At 36.9% G+C, this 17,754-nt stretch overlaps 1 protein-coding gene and 1 pseudogene across 5 annotated transcripts in view; one reads left to right on the top strand and one right to left on the bottom strand.

Annotated features, from left to right (window-relative positions):
• The window catches only part of KCNQ5 (potassium voltage-gated channel subfamily Q member 5), a 502,673-nt gene that overhangs the window by 197,259 nt on the left and 287,660 nt on the right, over window positions 1-17,754 (top strand). The gene's annotated exons all lie outside the window — the stretch shown is intronic.
• LOC110583057 lies at window positions 16,043-16,519 on the bottom strand (annotated as a pseudogene).

Raw genomic sequence — 17,754 nt, 5'->3', positions numbered from 1 at the left:
TGGTGGCTCCTTCCTTTGGTTTCCCCAGCTAAACTCAGGGTAAAACTGCAAAAATCTGAAACTCATCTTCTGCTAGGTGCTTCCTGCACATTTTTACTCCCGGTCAAGGTTTTCCTACTTTTGCTCACTCTCCAGAGTCTTCCTGTATTTTGACCGAAATTTGTAGTAATTTGCAAGAGGTTCGGTTAGGAGCTTGTTTTCCACCCCAGAAATGGAAACTCCTCTATTGATTTTATAGAACAAAACATTTTAGTATCATTTGCCAAAACCACATTGCAATACATATAAATTTATGAAGTCTGTGATCTAAATGGCTCCCTTGAGGGTTAGGCAGTTTACAACCCTCTGTGTGTATGCAGCAGCCCTGATCGTTGTATGCACATTATGCATATTATGTTGCAAGCCCATAGTTATTTTGATACAGTCATCAGGAAAACTATGGGTGACTGTTTTACATAAAATCTAAGGCCATGTTTTACTTTTGTCCCTTGTCCTCACCTTCACTGAAACATTCACCTAAAGCACCCAGACTGCTGAGATTCAATCCCGCTCTCAAATAACTAGAGAGAATTTTTCCATTAGTTTCCGAGTAATGTATTGTAATACTTGATACAGGATTGCCAAGAAAATCCCACTTAAATCTAGCCTGCTGCCTCTGTCGCTGCCACAACTTGCAAGTTAGATTCCACACCTCTTCACATTCCCCATTTCGGGTCATACTGGGTATTGTTCACTGGTTGTTTTTTTTTTTAAGCTATCACAATTCCCATTAGTTTTGTAAAAACGCTGTTTTGATTGTAAACGTCTGATGATGAAGACCAGCCCAGTACTTATTACTTAAATTGAGTAAAAACTTCTTTCGAGCTTGAAAAGAACTTCTTAAACTGAATTTATCAATTCTTTTAACTTTCTTTTCTACAAGATTATGAACGTGCCCCCATCCGTATTCTGTCATGGATATGCCAAGTCATTCCTTATCCAAACCTTTGTTACAAAATGCTTAGGATATTGAAAGAAATACTTCTAGGGGCGCCCGGGTGGCTCAGTCGTTAAGCATCTGACTCCGGCTCAGGTCATGATCCTGGGGTCCTGGGATCGAACCCCACATCGGGCTCCCTGCTCGGTGGGAAGCCTGCTTCTCCCTCTCCCACTCCCCCTGCTTGTGTTCCCTCTCTCGCTGTCTCTCAGTCAAATTAAAAAAAAAAAAATCTTTAAAAAAAAAATACTTCTAGATTTCTACATTCTTTCTTATTTTTATTACCCCCCCCAGAACTGTCACTGTTAAAGACTTTAGTGCCATATTTCTGACATGCTGTTTTTATTCACCATAAACCCTTAGCTCTTTCTCTGCCAGTATCACACCTGATTATTCCTTAGGAACCATATGCTCCTTCTTTCATTTAGATACGTAATGCTCATTAAACATTGAATCCCAGTATTTATTTCTTAAAAGATATAGAACTCATATGTCTACTTGTATCAATAACAGGTTAACTCTATAAATTACTGTAATTATTATGAAATACTTGAGGAATATTGATATTCAAGTTGAATATAGTATCAAACAAATGTACCAAAAAATGATGAAGTCAAGTAACTTTTAGAAGGTTGGTTTTGGATCTCAGGGACTCCATATTTTCTATATTCATATTGACTTTTGATTTATGCACATAAAATACAAAAATAACTTCAGTCAAAACTAGCCGAAGAACAGAATAAATAAGAACTTATCATAAGATCCCATTAACTAGAGATTCCCACACATCATAAAGCATTAGAGATCAGGCCAAAAAGTTTTCTGGTGGGGGAGGGTCAACTCTTAAGAAATAACTTTTGGAAGATAATGGGATGTGGAAATAAGCATGCCAATATGTTGACATCATTTGTTGAAATGATTTCCAGAAAGAGATGAAACACCTTTCTCTCTTACGAAGTCCATTGTCAAGCCTCCGATGTCCGTTCCACTTTGGCTCTGTCTTTAAGCGGTAACTGGAAAGTTTTTATTCTGCCTGTAGGTCTAGATAGCAGTCGCAATGATAACAAGCATTAATGACTTCGATTCACTGAGTGAGTACCATGTGCAAAAACCATTTGTGTGGACAGTCCGTAAAGCAGTTACTATAACCCCCCTATTTCAGAGGAGGAACCTGACACTCAGAGACATTATGTAGTTTATCCAGGGTCGCACTGATGGAAACAGTGGAAAGGGGATCATAACCCACATCTATCTAACTCTGAAGCCTGAACTTGTAACCACTACATGACACAGGGAAAGAGCTAATAAGAACACACCTTGTAAGCTCTCTCTGGAAAGGTTGCAATCATAGATGTGAAAATGCTTTGAAAGCCAAAGAGTGCTGTAGAGATGCAAGGCATTGTTTCTTCTTGTTTGCTCATTTTTCTTTGTTTTTACCCTTTTCTCTCATCACACTTGGTAAATAGATGAGTCATCCTGAAAATGTGTGCTTTTCTTCAATTTATTCATCTCCAAATCTATTCCATAATGAAACATACTCTTCAAAAACTGAAGACAGTGTAAAAATAATAGAATTCAGATAAAATAAACTCCTCTAACTCAAACTATACATGTTAGTCTATATTTTCTATCATTCTAATTTCTTGTAACAACTAGTTGTTGTACAGAAATACAGGAATCAACCTAATAAACCTTACTCAAGCCTTCACGTTAAAGTATTGTATAAAAGCAAAATTATAATGATAGAAGTAAAGGTCCTACATAAAAATCCTGCAAAGTACACAATTCAAAAAATAAATAAATAAAACACGTTGTAAAGCAGTCGGTTCTATAGCAATAACATCCCTAACCTTTCCCTAAATTGCATGAAGGTTGTGACATTTCATGGCCACTGGCACAGCTAAATATAAACAGATTATTCTGTGCCTGCTCCCTGTGCTTTTGCTGACTGACACAACAATTAAGGAAACAAGTTTCCTTTGTAAATTACAGCTCCACGCAGCTTTGAGTAAGCAGAGAGTGTACATTAGAAATATTTTTAGCTTGACATGAAACTTTCCAAAGGATCCTAATTAAACATTTAAGCCCAAGAAACTATAATTGCAACTGCCAAAATAACTGGGAAATCATACCTTCGGTGGGATCAATCTTAAACTAAAACTGTTGTTTGGAAAACCTTATGGAAAGGCTTTATTATTCTTCAACATTGTCTTACTTCTAATACTGCCCACTTTATGAGAAATTCAGGTGCATTATTTATATGCAGTAAATGTGTGAGCACATAGGAGTGAAAAAATGAATGTAAACATCAGCCTTTTGTGACTAAAAAAGAAAGCTTCCTGAGTCTTGTCTTACTGAACTCTAAAGAAGAGGATCACATATCCATGGGGTCAACTGTGGATTCTGGCTGTGGAAGTTTACCCATCAGAATCACCAGAAGAGGTCTTAGTAGAGCATCATCTCACTTATATTTTGATCCAAAAATGATTTAATCTTTGTAAATGTGCAGCATTTACAAAAGAATAGGTATGGAGTTTTATGCAAAATATTTCTATGTAGCTCATATTTCAAATATGAAGGTAATATGCTTTTTATAGTTTAAATGCTAAGAGGTTCCAGATTAAAATATCAGCTGCTTTTAATGAGGATTTTTCAGGGCCATTAGCATATATAAATTTAAAATAACTGTCATCTATCTACTATTGTCATAACAAGTCATGTTTTGGTCACGTGCAATTACCTAAATAAGTCTTCTGTGGATATTTTTAGAAGATTTTAATCCTTGCAATTTTAAATAAATAATGAAAGTGATGTTATTTAATTATTATTTTTATTTGAATTTATTTAAGTTATTAATTATTATGATGATTCATTTTAATCCCAAACCAAGAATTTTGGCAGCACAGTGAGTGGCACAAAATGGGCTATAGGTAAAACTTTGGTAACAGCTGACATTTGTGAAGAACTTACTACAAGCATCAAACAGTTCGTGCATTTACTCACCGAATCTCCCAACCACACTAATGTGATACCCAGTTACTCAGATGAGGAGACTGAGAAAAAAGTTAGGTAACCACGTTCAAGGTGACACAGGACAGGGTCATAGTTGGATTTGAACCCAGCGGTATGGCTCAGGGTCCTTCTTTTAATATGACGTTATGTTGATGGGCAAATCCTTGTTAAATTGAGCAAATGAATAAATGAATGATACTCCAGCTTAGAGAAAGACATCAAACTATAATAGAATATGATGGTAAAATAATGAAGCTTGTTTTCAAACAAATACATCGTACTGGTTTCTTGTGTAGATAGTTTCAGAGTATGCCCCATAAGTATGTCACCTTATTACGCTAACGGCCCCACCATTTCTCAAAACACTCCTGAAGCTATCCTTGGGAATTGACTTTAAAGCCAATTTATAATAAACAAATGTACACAACTTAAACTAAATGGCTTTGTAGTCTCCCCATTTTTTTAACCAAAGAGGATTATCCTGCATGATTATGCACATTCCTCACCAGAGTTGGCTCTGAATGACCCTTGGCTGTTAAGAGACTCAAATCCACCCTCAAAGGGTGAAAATGTGCCAAGTGTCAAACTATTCAAAGAGATCTGTCACAATTTATTTTAATCAGTTCCAAATTGTTTTGAGTAATAAAGCCATTGTTATAAAGGTATAGTCCACTAAGTTGGAAGCTCTGGTGGAAAACCTATTCATCTGGATTAAATGAATTATTCAAAAGACCCAAAACTAGGCCAGTTCTTTAAAAATCCAAATGTGAAAATCTCAGCCTTGCTCTCTGTTCCCTACTAGAAAATAAGGGATGGAGTAGAGAATAGGGAGGATTATCTACTGATTTTCCCCCAGAATGTTATAAGATTGAGGTCCCTGGGAAAAATTCCTTGCCATCTACCTGAGTCTTTTAATTGTGATGGCGATGATAGATGGTGATGGTAGTTAACAATGATTTCCTACAAGTAGAAGAGGAAAGGATTTTTAGTAGCAGTTGGGAATTGGTCTTAGGCAAAGTTTAGATGTAGAGACTTTGTTTTTTGAACCCCTATTCACATCCGTCCCCTAGCCTCTCTTTCCTTTCCCAATGAGACTACACCCTCCAATCCTCTCTTCCTCCCCACCCCCCCAGCATCTCAATTCTTGTCCTAATGCTGGATGTCAGCAAGGTACTAGCTACTGGCAGTTTGCTATGTGCCCAACCACTAATATTTGCAAAGAAACTTTTAAAGAAGGAAAAAGCAGTCTAACTCTATCACAGAGGAATGCCTCTATCTTCTGCACCCATTTCTCTCTCTTTTTTTTTAAAGACTTTATTTATTCATTTGAGAGGGAGAGAGACAGAGAAAGCACAAGCAGGGGGAGAGGCAGAGGGAGAGGGAGAAGTGGACTCCTGGCTGAGCTGGGTGTCTGACGTGGGGCTCGATCCCAGGACCTGGAGATCATGACCTGAGCAGAAGGCAGATGCTTAACCATCTGAGCCACCCAGGTGCCCCTGCACCCATTTCTCTTTACCAGAGAGTGAATCGATGGAGACTTGCAAACCCCTTGGAAAGAATGTCAGCCCCTTCAAATAGCTTAACTTGCTTGTATAATCAGAATAATATAACACAAGCGGTGAATATCTGAAGAGAAGCTTGAATTTCTGGCATTGTATTTCTATCTGGAAAAGCTAGGACAGAAAACCCCCAATGAAAACCATCCAGTTTCAGAAGAGATATCTGAAACTAACCCAGCCCATGTACTAGAGAAGGCAAGGATACTAGAGCTGTGATATTTGCTGGGCACTTAAAGGGCCAGTAGTGGCCTCTTCATGTTATATCTTTATGAAAATTCTCCAGATAGCCTTTTAGTATTGATAAGGTTTACTATTCACAAGATTATAATATTAATATCACAAGGTATTAATAGTGGTCAACGCTGATTCACTAATAACAACTGTACTTAGTTAACAAGATTAAAATTAAAATTTTCTTATAGAATTTGGAATGAAGAAAGGGGTATTCTGGGGGTGCCTGGGTGGCTCAATTGGCTCAGCATCTGCCTTTGGCTCAGGTCATGATCCCAAGGTCCTGGAATCGAGTCCCTCCCTCATCGGGCTCCCTGAGCAGGGAGCCCGCTCCTCCCTCTCCCTCTGCCCGCCCCGCCCGGCTTGTGCTCTCTCCCTTTCTTATAAAAACATCATATATAAAACATCATCTTATAAAAACTTACAAAAACATCATTCCAGCTTTCAGATAGCTGATAGATGAGGTTAAACATATTTATCTAAATCTGCTTCACTGTAAGACAGCCAACTGTGTATCAGTTGAAAGAAAAAAGAAGAGTAGGACAATTTAACTAGTCAGATATCCAACAGAATTTGTCATTTGAATTATTAAATCTAAGTGTTCCCGAGCAATCATTAAATATTCAAGTAAATGGAGGAGGACCAAAGCAGTGTACCAGGATCAGTGCTGTCAAAATGCATAAGAAGATGAAACAGATACTTCTGAATTCCTCCAGAGGCACTGGTTTTAAGCAGGTCTGTGAGAATTACAGGTGAGTCATAAGCTACTACTATGAGGCTCCATATTGACTGTGAGAAATCAATGATGAGGCAGGAGCTAACCTGAATGCCCACCAAACAGATTCTGAGAAAAGGAGGCAAGGAGAGAGGACTGAAAGATTCCAGCAATTTAAAATGAAAACAGTGTGGCTATGCTTCTTTTTCCTTGGCCCTTCATGATTACAGAGAGAGGGGTCTTCTTCAAGAGTGTTGCATCAATAATGGGAGAGTCCATGAACCATTGATCCTATCCTATCTTCACTCCTAGTCATGAATGCTCCTCATCCTCACTCCATTGTAGATTCATTTCCAGTAATCCAGAAATAGCCCTAGAATTTAGAATAAGCCCTCAGAAATAAATCTTAAATACTCGAATATTTAAAAACATTTTTCTGCATCAAATATATTCCTTATCTACTATATTGGTCTACTGACTATGTTTCTTAAAGATACACATTTTTGCTGGTTTTCCTTGTAAACATAATCAATTCATGATATTTTTAAGGACAAGAAATTTTGTAACATCAGGTTTTTGTTTTCTCAAGGAAGAAAATATTCATTTAGAAATAGTTCTGCTTTCTAGTGAGGTTTATTATCAGGTAAGAGATAGAAAGCTTGGCTCAGTCCTGTATCAGCCATTAATAGAGAGGACAGAGTCACTGTCCAGTGCAGTGGCCTTTACTTTGGATCTAAAAGTTAACTTATCTGAGATGATCAGCACAATTGGCATGACCTACAATGATACTTATTTCAGAATTGCTCAAGGTCTCCTTTCCATTGTAAAGGACTTATTAACCAGAAAGCTAAAGGATAATAAGGTTGTTTAACTCAATGCAGTTGCTCTGCGGGACATCCAGAAGGACCTAAAAGATCTGTGACTTCTGAGTTCTAGGTTGTGGACATTTAAAAACTACAATGTGATTAACCATGAGCCTTCAGTTTTCATCCATGTACACATATTGCAGTATCTTTCTAAATATGTGAATCTGGGCTCACAGAATCAAAGCTCAGTTTTGGTTTAATTCTTTCAATATGAGCCCTTGAACAAATAAAATTAGCTATGGTGGTATGAAAATAAGAAGGAAAGAAGAGAGGGAGGAAAGGAGAGAAAGGAAGGACAGAGAAGCAGAGCTATGGCTACTTAGGCTCTGATTCAGCTCCATTCGATGGTATTTTTTGAGAGCCTACTATATGCACAGCAGAAGCACTCTATCAATTTCATTGTGACTCCAGGAAAACACACCTCTTGTAGGACTCTTACCCCAACTCCCCTGTGAGAATAATAATCTTTCACACTATCTGGTTCCTGGAGATGCTGTGAAAATTGACAAGTGAATGTTTGTGAAGTATGTGAAATCCTCAGATGAACGTGTTATGTAAACATGGAAGAACGCCGCCTTGCCAGGCCACAGCCTGTGTCTAGAGATTCTTTAACAAACCAGGTTTTCCTGGTTGGATGCTACTTGCCTGGGGCTATGGTATTCTGAAATAACTGATGTGCCTTTATTAATATGTGTCCATGATCCATGGCCCAGTAGAGGATAGGGATATAAAGATCAAATTATATGTTACATGGCCTGAATGTCTCCTAATCTCTTTCATTTCTTTTGAGTAGATTGCTTCAAATCTTCATGGCTCATTGTACATAAAAAGAAAAAGGGGGCGGGGGGAAGAAAGGAAAAAAGAGGAAAAAAATCTTGCTTCTTAACTAACAAATATTCCTTAATGTTCAGAAAGATTCTTCAAAGATATTCAAAACCCAAAACTAATCAATTGCTTAGAAATTGGTTCATATAGAGGCGCCTGGGTGGCTCGGTCATTAAGCGTCTGCCTTCGGCTCAGGTCATGATCCCAGGGTCCTGGGATCGAGCTCCTCATCGGGCTCCCTGCTCAGCGGGAAGCCTGCTTCTCCCTCTCCCACTCCCCCTGCTTGTGTTCCCTCTCTCGCTGCATCTCTGTCAAATAAATAAAAAATCTTAAAAAAAAAAAATTGGTTCATATATAATCAAAGTGAATTTCTTGTTGTTGTTCTTTGAGATAGTAGTTGGATTCTTTTTTTATTGAGGTATAATTATCGTCTAGTGTAATATTAGTTTCAGGTGTACAAAATAATGATTCAGAAATTCTGTACATTACTCTGTGCTCACCACAATAAGTGATCACCATCTGTCACCAAACATTGTTACCATCGTATTGACAATATTCTCAATGTGTGCTTTTCATCACTGTGAATTATTTATTTTGTAACTTGGAAGTTTGTACCTCTTAGTCCCCTTTATCTATTTCACCTGTCTCCCCACCCATCTCCCCTCTGACAACCACCAGTTTGTTCTCTGTATTTAAGAGTCTGGTTTTTTGTCTCTTTTCTTTGCTCATTTGTTTATTTCTTAAATTCCACATATGAGTGAAATCATATGGTATTTGTCTTTCTCTGACTGACTTATTTAACTTAGCAGTATACCCTCTAGGTTTATCCGTGTTGTGGCAAAGATCTCATTCTTTTTTGTGTGTGTGTGGCTATTATATATATAATACATGCACACAAATCTTTATCCATTCATTTATTGATGGTCCCTTGGGTTGCCTCCATTATGTGGCTATTGTAAACAATGTTGCAGTAAACCTAGAGGTGCATATATCTTTTTGAATTGGTGTTTTGTTTTCTTTGGGTAAATACCCAGTAGTAGAATTATTGGATCATATGGTATTTCTATTTTTAATTTTTTGAGGAACCTCCGTACTGTGTTGCACAGTGGCTGCACCCCTTCCCAGTCCCATCAAACAGTGCACAAGGGTTTCCTTTCTTCCACATCCTTGCCAATACATGTTATTTCTTATCTTTTTCATTTTAGCCATTCTGAGTTGTGTAAGGTGATATCTCATTGTGTTTTGATTTGCATTTCCCTGATGATGAGTGATGTTGAGTAGCTTTTCATGTGTCTGTTGGCCTTTCTGTATGTCTTCTTTGGAAAAATATCTATTCAGGTCTTCTTCCCGTTTTTAATTGGATTATTCAGGGTTTTTTGGTGTTGAGTTTTATAAGTTCTTTGTGTATTTTAGATATTAACCCCTTATTGGGTATATCATTTGCAAATATTTTCTTCTATTCAGTAGGTTGCCTTTGTTGATTTGTTTATGGGTTCCTTTGCTATGCAAAAGCTTTTTATTTTGGTGTAGTTTCAGTAGTTTAATTTTGCCTTCATTGCCCTTCCCTGAGGAGACATACCTAGAAAAACGTTTTTATGGCAATGTCAAAGAAATTGCTGTCTATGTTTCCTTCTAGGAGTTTTATGGTTTCAGCTCTCATATTTAGGTCTTTAATTTTGAGTTTATTTTCATGGATGGTGTAAGAAAGTGGTCCAGTTTCATTCTTTTGCATGTAGCTGTCCAGTTTTCCCAGCACCATTTGTTGAAGAGACTGTCTTTTCCCTGCTGTATATTCTTGCCTCCTCAAAGGGAGTATTTTTTAAGTCCTATTGAATTCCAAAGCAATTTAAGTTATCGCATTAAAATGATGTATTATCACATTAAAGATCGTATTGTTACCACCTTTTCAAGTAGTTCAAACATTAGAAAGCTATTCATATGCAAGTTTGTTAGTAGACTTGCTGAACATTTTGCAGATTTATTTTGTAAGTTGCCAAAAACCTCTACTACATAAAGTTGTCAACATACATCTGAAATTATTAGTTCAATGACACTTTTTGAAAAATACAATTTTGTGCCTCTTGTAATGTGTGTCGACAGTTAGCGGCATTAATTAGCACTCAGCAGTCAGGAACTGAGCTCATTTCCAGCTGTTAATCTGGGACCAACTCAACGAAGGCTCCTATGATCTAAACAAGTCTGGCTACTGGTCCTTCAGTTCATAATATGTCATGCTTTGGGGGGGAAAGCTTTATTTCCATTTGTTTTTTTATTACCTACACTATTATTGTCACTGCTTGCAGTTTACTGAAAACGTTGCTTTGTGAAGAAATTGGCATGTAAATGGCAAAATACAAAATCTTACATAAGGAGGATTACAGGTTGTTTAGATTTTTGATACATATTCAATGAATTTGAGGCCCACTACAGTTGTTTGCATAAAATCTAAATTATTCTGTAAACAGTGTAAGGGAAAATAAACTTTTAAAAATGATCTATACAAGTTAACAAAGTTAAGAATAGTTATGATTAGTTTTGTAAAATTATACTTTGTAGAGTTACTTTTCTTGGAAATAATTGAGATGCTTTTTCCAGAACATGCTTTGTATCATATGTAGATCAATATAGGTAGATTTTACCATATTAATCTATATACCTAGATAGATGGAAGACTATAAATATAGATATAAAGAGATGGGGATGTTTCACTACCTATATAAATATGCATGTATATAGTATTAATGTATAATAAACTATCATTTTCATTTCTCATTTTTCTTCCAGAAAAAATTAATTGTTAAACAACAAATTCCTCTGTGGCGTTTCTAATAATATTTAAAATGAACTCCTTTAACAATATTAAAGAAAACATAAGCTATAATTTAAGCATAAGTAGAATATACTTCCCTGTATTTGTAGAAACATAAGTCTACCCAGCACAGCAGTGTGCTGGAAGTGGCTCACACCAGCTTGTGAGAGCCGAATGTTAAATTTTTGGGCATTTTGTGAGCCAGTTGTTAAATACACACTATTAAATCTTTTTAAGACTATTTATTTGAGAGAGAGAAAGAGAAAGCCCTTGTGCAAGCAGGGGAGGGGCAGAGGGAAAGAATCTCAAGCAGACTCCCCGCTGAGCGTGGAGCATGATGCAGGGCTCAGTCTCAGGACCCTGTGATCATAACCGGAGCCAAAATCAAGAGTCCGGTGCTTTACTAAGTGAGCCACCCAAGCCCTCCACATTATTAAATTTTTGATTATATAAACTTATAAAGTACACTTAAAGCAAAATTAATACTCAAAACTCATTAATCCCTAGGTTTTTTAATCTATGCTCTTGAAGTTATTTACTATATCTGTATGAAGAAATATTGTGTAATAATGAGCTACTGGGCATCTCTTTCCAACCTCTCATTCAGTGACATCACATCAGTAGCTTGATATTGGCCATATTGGGAGTATTTACGCTCAGAAATCAGCAAATCCTACCGATGAGAAGGTTTTTTCGCTAGAGAGTTGGCTGTTAAAACATTTACTGGCATACTACTGACCTATACTAACTAAATTATTGCATAAATATCTAAATCTATCAATTCTTTATATCAATTTATCCTTCTTCAGGTAGACTTTAGTGAAAATGAGGAAAGGATAATATTGTATATTCCCATCTGTAAAAAGTGCTTTAAGATTTTATACACATATAAAAAAATTTTATTATTCTAAGCCCTTTCTAAACTTGAAAATCAGGTGTGATCTTAGACAACATTGGAAAATGCACTTCAAGTGGAGATTGGCAAATAATTTTTGCACTTGTCTAGGGCAGCCCTAGCTGATGTGCAGCCAGGTTTTCCACTTGCCCTTGCGTCCACTAGCAGGAATGAAGCTCAGGTAACATTCACTGAAAAGAGTGACCTTAGGCCAAGGGACGGATTCTCAGTCTAAATGAATCTCACGAACGTAATACATCAGTGGTACCCTTTTCAACAAGCCCCAAGCCCTGACAATTCAGTTTCCATTCATTTTCATTGTATAATATATTATCATATTTCTTACAAATGTTTAGAGAAATGGGTAATTGTGTACTAATATCTACACGGAAACCTTAAAGTAAAATTTTATGCCTTGCTGTACAGTTTCTGAACGGAGTCAGTTTGTCTTTTGGCGTACACCATTTCTAAGTGGTATTACAACAGATCAGATCACACCAGTTCCCACTCTGTAGTGAAGTGGCTACACACTGAGGTTACAATGACCTAATAAATGGAAATACAGTGAGAACACTTTTAAAAATCTGCATGCAGCCTTACATTCAGAATTTAAATTGGATTCTTAAATGAGTCCTCCTCCTAAGCCGTATAATACAGATCTTCACTACTTAGTGGAAAAACATGCTTTTCCCAATTAGTAAAGTTAGAAGAAGAGGGGGGAAAAGGTATATGAATGTCAACAAATCATCTCTTTACAATCTGGCTGCATTTAAATTTCAAATTAACTAACTGATGTTACATATAAACACTTACAATCGCACTTTACCAAGACAACACTAAATATGGGAGGATCAGAATATTATCCATGGTGGCAAAATTGTTAAGAGATTATGTAGCTTTAATTGATGGAAAATTATAGATGTATGTATATAAAAACATCCAATATTATTCTAAAACTTTATCATAGTTTTTTTAAGTAATCCAAAAAAAGTTTATAATGTCTTCCATTAATTCTTAAAAGAACAAATAATCATGCAAATAAAAGTTAAAGGATTATTTTGTCATACTTCACTTCTCTGAGTGGTGGTTGTAGTTTCTATTCAACTTTTTTATGATGTCAAAGCATGAATAAATCATATCTAAATGACTTGCTAAAAAGTTAGTAACAGAAAAAAATGTATGTGGGGCACCTGGGTGGCTCAGTCGTTAAGAGTCTGCCTTCAGCTCAGGTCATGATCCCAGAGTCCTGGGATCGAGCCCTGCATCGGGCTCCCTGCTCGGCGGGAAGCCTGCTTCTCCCTCTCCCACACCCCCTGCTTGTGTTCCCTCTCTTGCTGTGTCTCTGTCAAATAAATAAATAAAATCTTTAAAAAAAAGAAAAAATGTATGTGTATCTATAGAGATCTATAGTAACTATAGATATTAATATACTTTCTCTGATCACCCCTGTAACATGGTTTTGTATGTGTGTATAGATCTCTATAGATACACACACATACACATACAGAGCCATGTTCATGGGTGATCAGAGCAAGTGTATTAATTTTATCATGCCAGATGAGAAGTGTCATTTATGGATTCACAATTTTCCTATTGTAATTACATGGCCTTGTGGAAGAAAAGACATAATTATCATTTTCAGTGTCCCTGGCCTCACTGAGCAAACGGCTCTTGATATTGACATTTTGTACCATGGATAATGATACTCTTCCTTCATTCAGAGGAACAAGAAGTGCTATATAAGCACCCACTCATCAATGGCCATTGTTTTATCATCAATTATCACACATTAGAAAAGAAACAGCACCAATCCTCACCCAGTGCAAATTATTATGTTCTCACTAAACCTCACCAATATTGAACATTCAAATTAAGTTCGTGCTTTTGATAGGAAGATAAGAAACTATACGATGGTAGACCAAAATATTTTTTATCAGGTCTAGCATTTTAAATAAGATAAATTAAAACTATTTGAAATTTGAAAGTTTATTTTTAAGGAACATGAGCTTGCCGATAAAAATTAACTAGAAACTAGAAAAATGCTCATCAAGCCTTAGTTACATTAAATGCATTATTTTACTAAAAGGCTGGGTTTTTAAAAAGCAATTATTAAAACAAATAGCAATTCAAATAAAGAAAGGCAAACTTTGCTTCTGATTGTGTGAGTATGCACACATACACACACAAAAAGTAATTTCAGCAAAAGGTCTTAATTTTGTATACCACTGTCCATTATATTGGTAGGCAGGCTAGAATACAAATATCTCATTCAGTTTAGGTAAGTATTTTCAGTTATTCTGACAAGACACCAAGGAATGATACTCATATGACTTAATGTAGTTTGGAAAGACACTCTGGTAAAATTTTGGCTCTTATCCTGGGAGAAAAAAACACTGTTATGGAAACCAAAGTCTTGGAAGTAAGTGGTTTATGAGTCAGGAATATATTAGGCTATATAGAATTAATGAGTGCTATCAGCCGAGATATAAAATTCGACATGCAAATTTCACCGTCTGGCACAGATGAGATTTTAAATTAAATATAGCTAAGGGCCTATCTTCTGATAATCTAAACTAAAAATGTTGGCTTGAATTTGTCAGTATATCTGAGTTTACCTGGAGATTTAATTAACCAAGAAGTTGAATATGGGATCCTGTATAAAATCATTGTAATTCATATTCATACCTCTCTAAAAAATACACTAAAATGGGGGGTTTTATTCCTTATGAACTGAGGAAAGTATGCACTCTTACTATTTACATTTTGAATGAACATTTAAAAACATGTTTATTAGACACAGCTACATACAAATGGTGTTTCTATTTTGGCTATGTTCTGTTAGAAATTATGTCATTTCTGTCATTGACTGTTTTCCTCAACTTCATCAAGCATTCTAAAAAGAGGTCTTCTGGGAAGTCAATACACATGAAACTTTGGTTTGGATCAGAGCCCGCCTGACATGTATTTACTTGGGAATTATTTTTTATTACAATAATGCTTGTGGTTGATAATAACATCATTTGGGGAAAGCCTCTTCTCTTAAGTGGTTCAGAGATTCCCTATGTAAATTATAGTCTCTTAGATAAGAGTTTTTACATAGTTGGAAAATGTATGATTTAAGAAGAATTTAATAATAGAAGTAGGTCAATTGTAATTTTATCAAATCCTTGATAGCAATATATATAATGTATATGTATGTATAATATATACACACACAAAAATGAACAGTGAAAATAAAATGCTAACAAAAATAAAATGCAGCAAAGAAACAAAAAGTAATAATGTTGGAAGTGAAATTCAAATCAAACGTAAATGGAGTTATGGAAATAATAGCTGACTGGGAATGCTGGCCCTGCCCCCATTCAACAGACTCAGGATATGCTGCCAAAGGAACATCGTGAAGGCGAACCTATTGGTAGACATGAAGAAAGTGGTGGCGATGACAAGGTTAAGATGTCCCAGAGGAAGGTAATGCCAGACACGCACACATTAAGGGAATTCTCAGATATTTCATGTCATGAAAGTGCAAAGCACAAAATATCGGAAGCTAATCCAAACCTAGAAAGGATTATGACACTTTTCCAAGCCATAGAAAAGATGTTTTTCCCAAATCGTAAGCGTTGCACTCTTCACTGGGTAGCCAGGCTCTGCGGCCACGGTTAAAAGGCAGATAAGTGCAACCCAGCATAAAAGACCAGTATGTGATTTAAGGTCGCTGAGAACAAACAGTACACACACCAGGAAAAAGTGGTACAGCATTTCTTGCAGCAAGAGAAAAGAGAAAGTGCCCAGGATCCAGCCCCTTACAACACGTCAGTCCTCCGCAGACAGCAGATCCACTCCACAGCCAACTCGGGCAGTGGAGCTGCACACTTAGTGCTCGAGTAGAAGGACCCTGACCCCTCCTCTGGGTCTGAAATATAGAAAGCTGGGGGTGTGCTTGAGGGTCACTGATGCACATGGTTTAAAAAGAACAAAAAAGTCTACATCAGGCTCAGAATAGAGAAAGATACTCCCTCTGCAGATGATAAGCCCAGTACAAGCGTGAGGACTCTTTATCTCCCCATAAAAAAAAAAAAATGGGGGCCCAAGGCCACCCTTTTCTTTTTTCTTTTTTTTTATAGTCAGATATTTATTTAAAAATCCGATCCACCAACTTAGCGTTTTCCACCAACTCGGGGTCCAGAAACCTTCATAGGCTTCACAATCTTTTGCTTAGGTGCTGCCTTCGTGGGAGCCTTAGCAGCAGCCATTGCTGTGTTTTTAGGTGCTTGTTTAGCCTTTTTTGCTTCCCTGGCAGCCTTGATGGCCTGTTCTCATTGTGCCTTCCTAACTTCGGGTTTCTGATTCCTCTTGGCCATTGTATCAGCAAGAGATGCACCAGTGATGGCCCTCTGGAATTTAGCTGCACGGCGGGTTCTTTTCTTTTGAATTTCTTCCGACTGTCCCTTTTTGTGCTTTCTTCTGTAGAGGACAGTCCAGTTTACCTGCCGAGGATTTCTCTTGGAAAGGAATGCCGACTAGCATTTTGCGTTAAGAAACTGGAAAACCTTTCCGTCGGTCCTGGCATAGCGCCTGCCACGTCTGGGGTAAATCTTGTACCCACTGAAACTGCACAGTTCGACCTTCATAGCAGCAGCACCCAGGAAGGCCACCCTTTTCTTAAATGACTTTTTTAACTTTATTGAGTAGATCTTACACATTCTCACCACATACACGCCGAAAAAGCTGCCCATGTTAACTATGTGAGGTGATGGATGTGTTCATTACCAAGGCCACTCATGAGACCGTGCATGGGGGAAGACGCTGCGCATGACTGCCTTTCCCAATGGTAAATTGCATGACAAGAAGAAAGAAAGTGCTATTCCGAACTATCAGTGTTTTTTTACAAAGAAGGAAAACACTTTAACCCACAGTGCTTCTAAGGTTTTAAGTTACAGTATACTTACAAAAAAGTATTTTATCCCCTTCCATTTTCCTATACCTTTATAACTGAAAATGAGAGACTTTAATGTTTTGACAAAAATTTTAAGATCAATTTTAAGTTTTCCATTGCTTATTAAGATCACTTTGCATGGTCTCAGTTTGCAGTCATTTTTACAGTCCCACACTACTATGCAAAGCAAAGACTGCCTGTATACTTCTGATGTCGGCATATTCTACAGGAAGAACCGTTTTAAGTACCAAGCAAGTTTGCTAGATGAACCCTTGGCAGTTGTCTGCATATTGACCTTCATATTCTGCCTTTCGGATAAGCATAAAACTAAATGACTTTATGGGCCTAGCACACTCCTACTGTGTAACTCTGGCTCTAAATGACTTTAGAGTATAAATGAGCATTTGCCCAGTGAAATAATTTGTGTTTATTGAATATTTACAAGTCAAGGGAGAGACAACTAGTGAGCTTATTGACCCAGGACACTGACTTGTGACTTGAAAGAATAGGAATTCTCTCAGTATGCATTACATTATCCAAACTATTCACTAACAATCATTTACTAATAGCCCACTATGTATATAGGAGAGGATACAGAATTACATGGCATAGACCCCACTCTCAAAGAGTTTGCAATTTAATTAGAGAATAAAAACATACTCGTTAATTTTTCAGTAAACATTTGAATGGCTACCACGTGCCAGGAACCAGGCAATCTCTTGGAATTACATAAGAGGACAAAATGCACAAAGAACTCTGCCCCAGAGAATTTGCATGCTTATTTCACAGCAATAAGTAAGGGAAGTATAATTTAGTGAGAAATTATATTGCTCAAAGAGGGGAACAAGTAGTAAGGGGTAAGACATTGGAAAAGTGAAATTTTAGCTGAGTCATAACCAGTAGAGCTGTATATGGAGTATACATTAGAAT

The sequence above is a fragment of the Neomonachus schauinslandi genome, chromosome 8, assembly GCF_002201575.2.
Source record: "Neomonachus schauinslandi chromosome 8, ASM220157v2, whole genome shotgun sequence".
NCBI lineage: Eukaryota > Metazoa > Chordata > Mammalia > Carnivora > Phocidae > Neomonachus > Neomonachus schauinslandi.
Note: the sequence above shows the minus strand (reverse complement) of the source record. Positions and strands in the feature narration are given on the sequence as shown.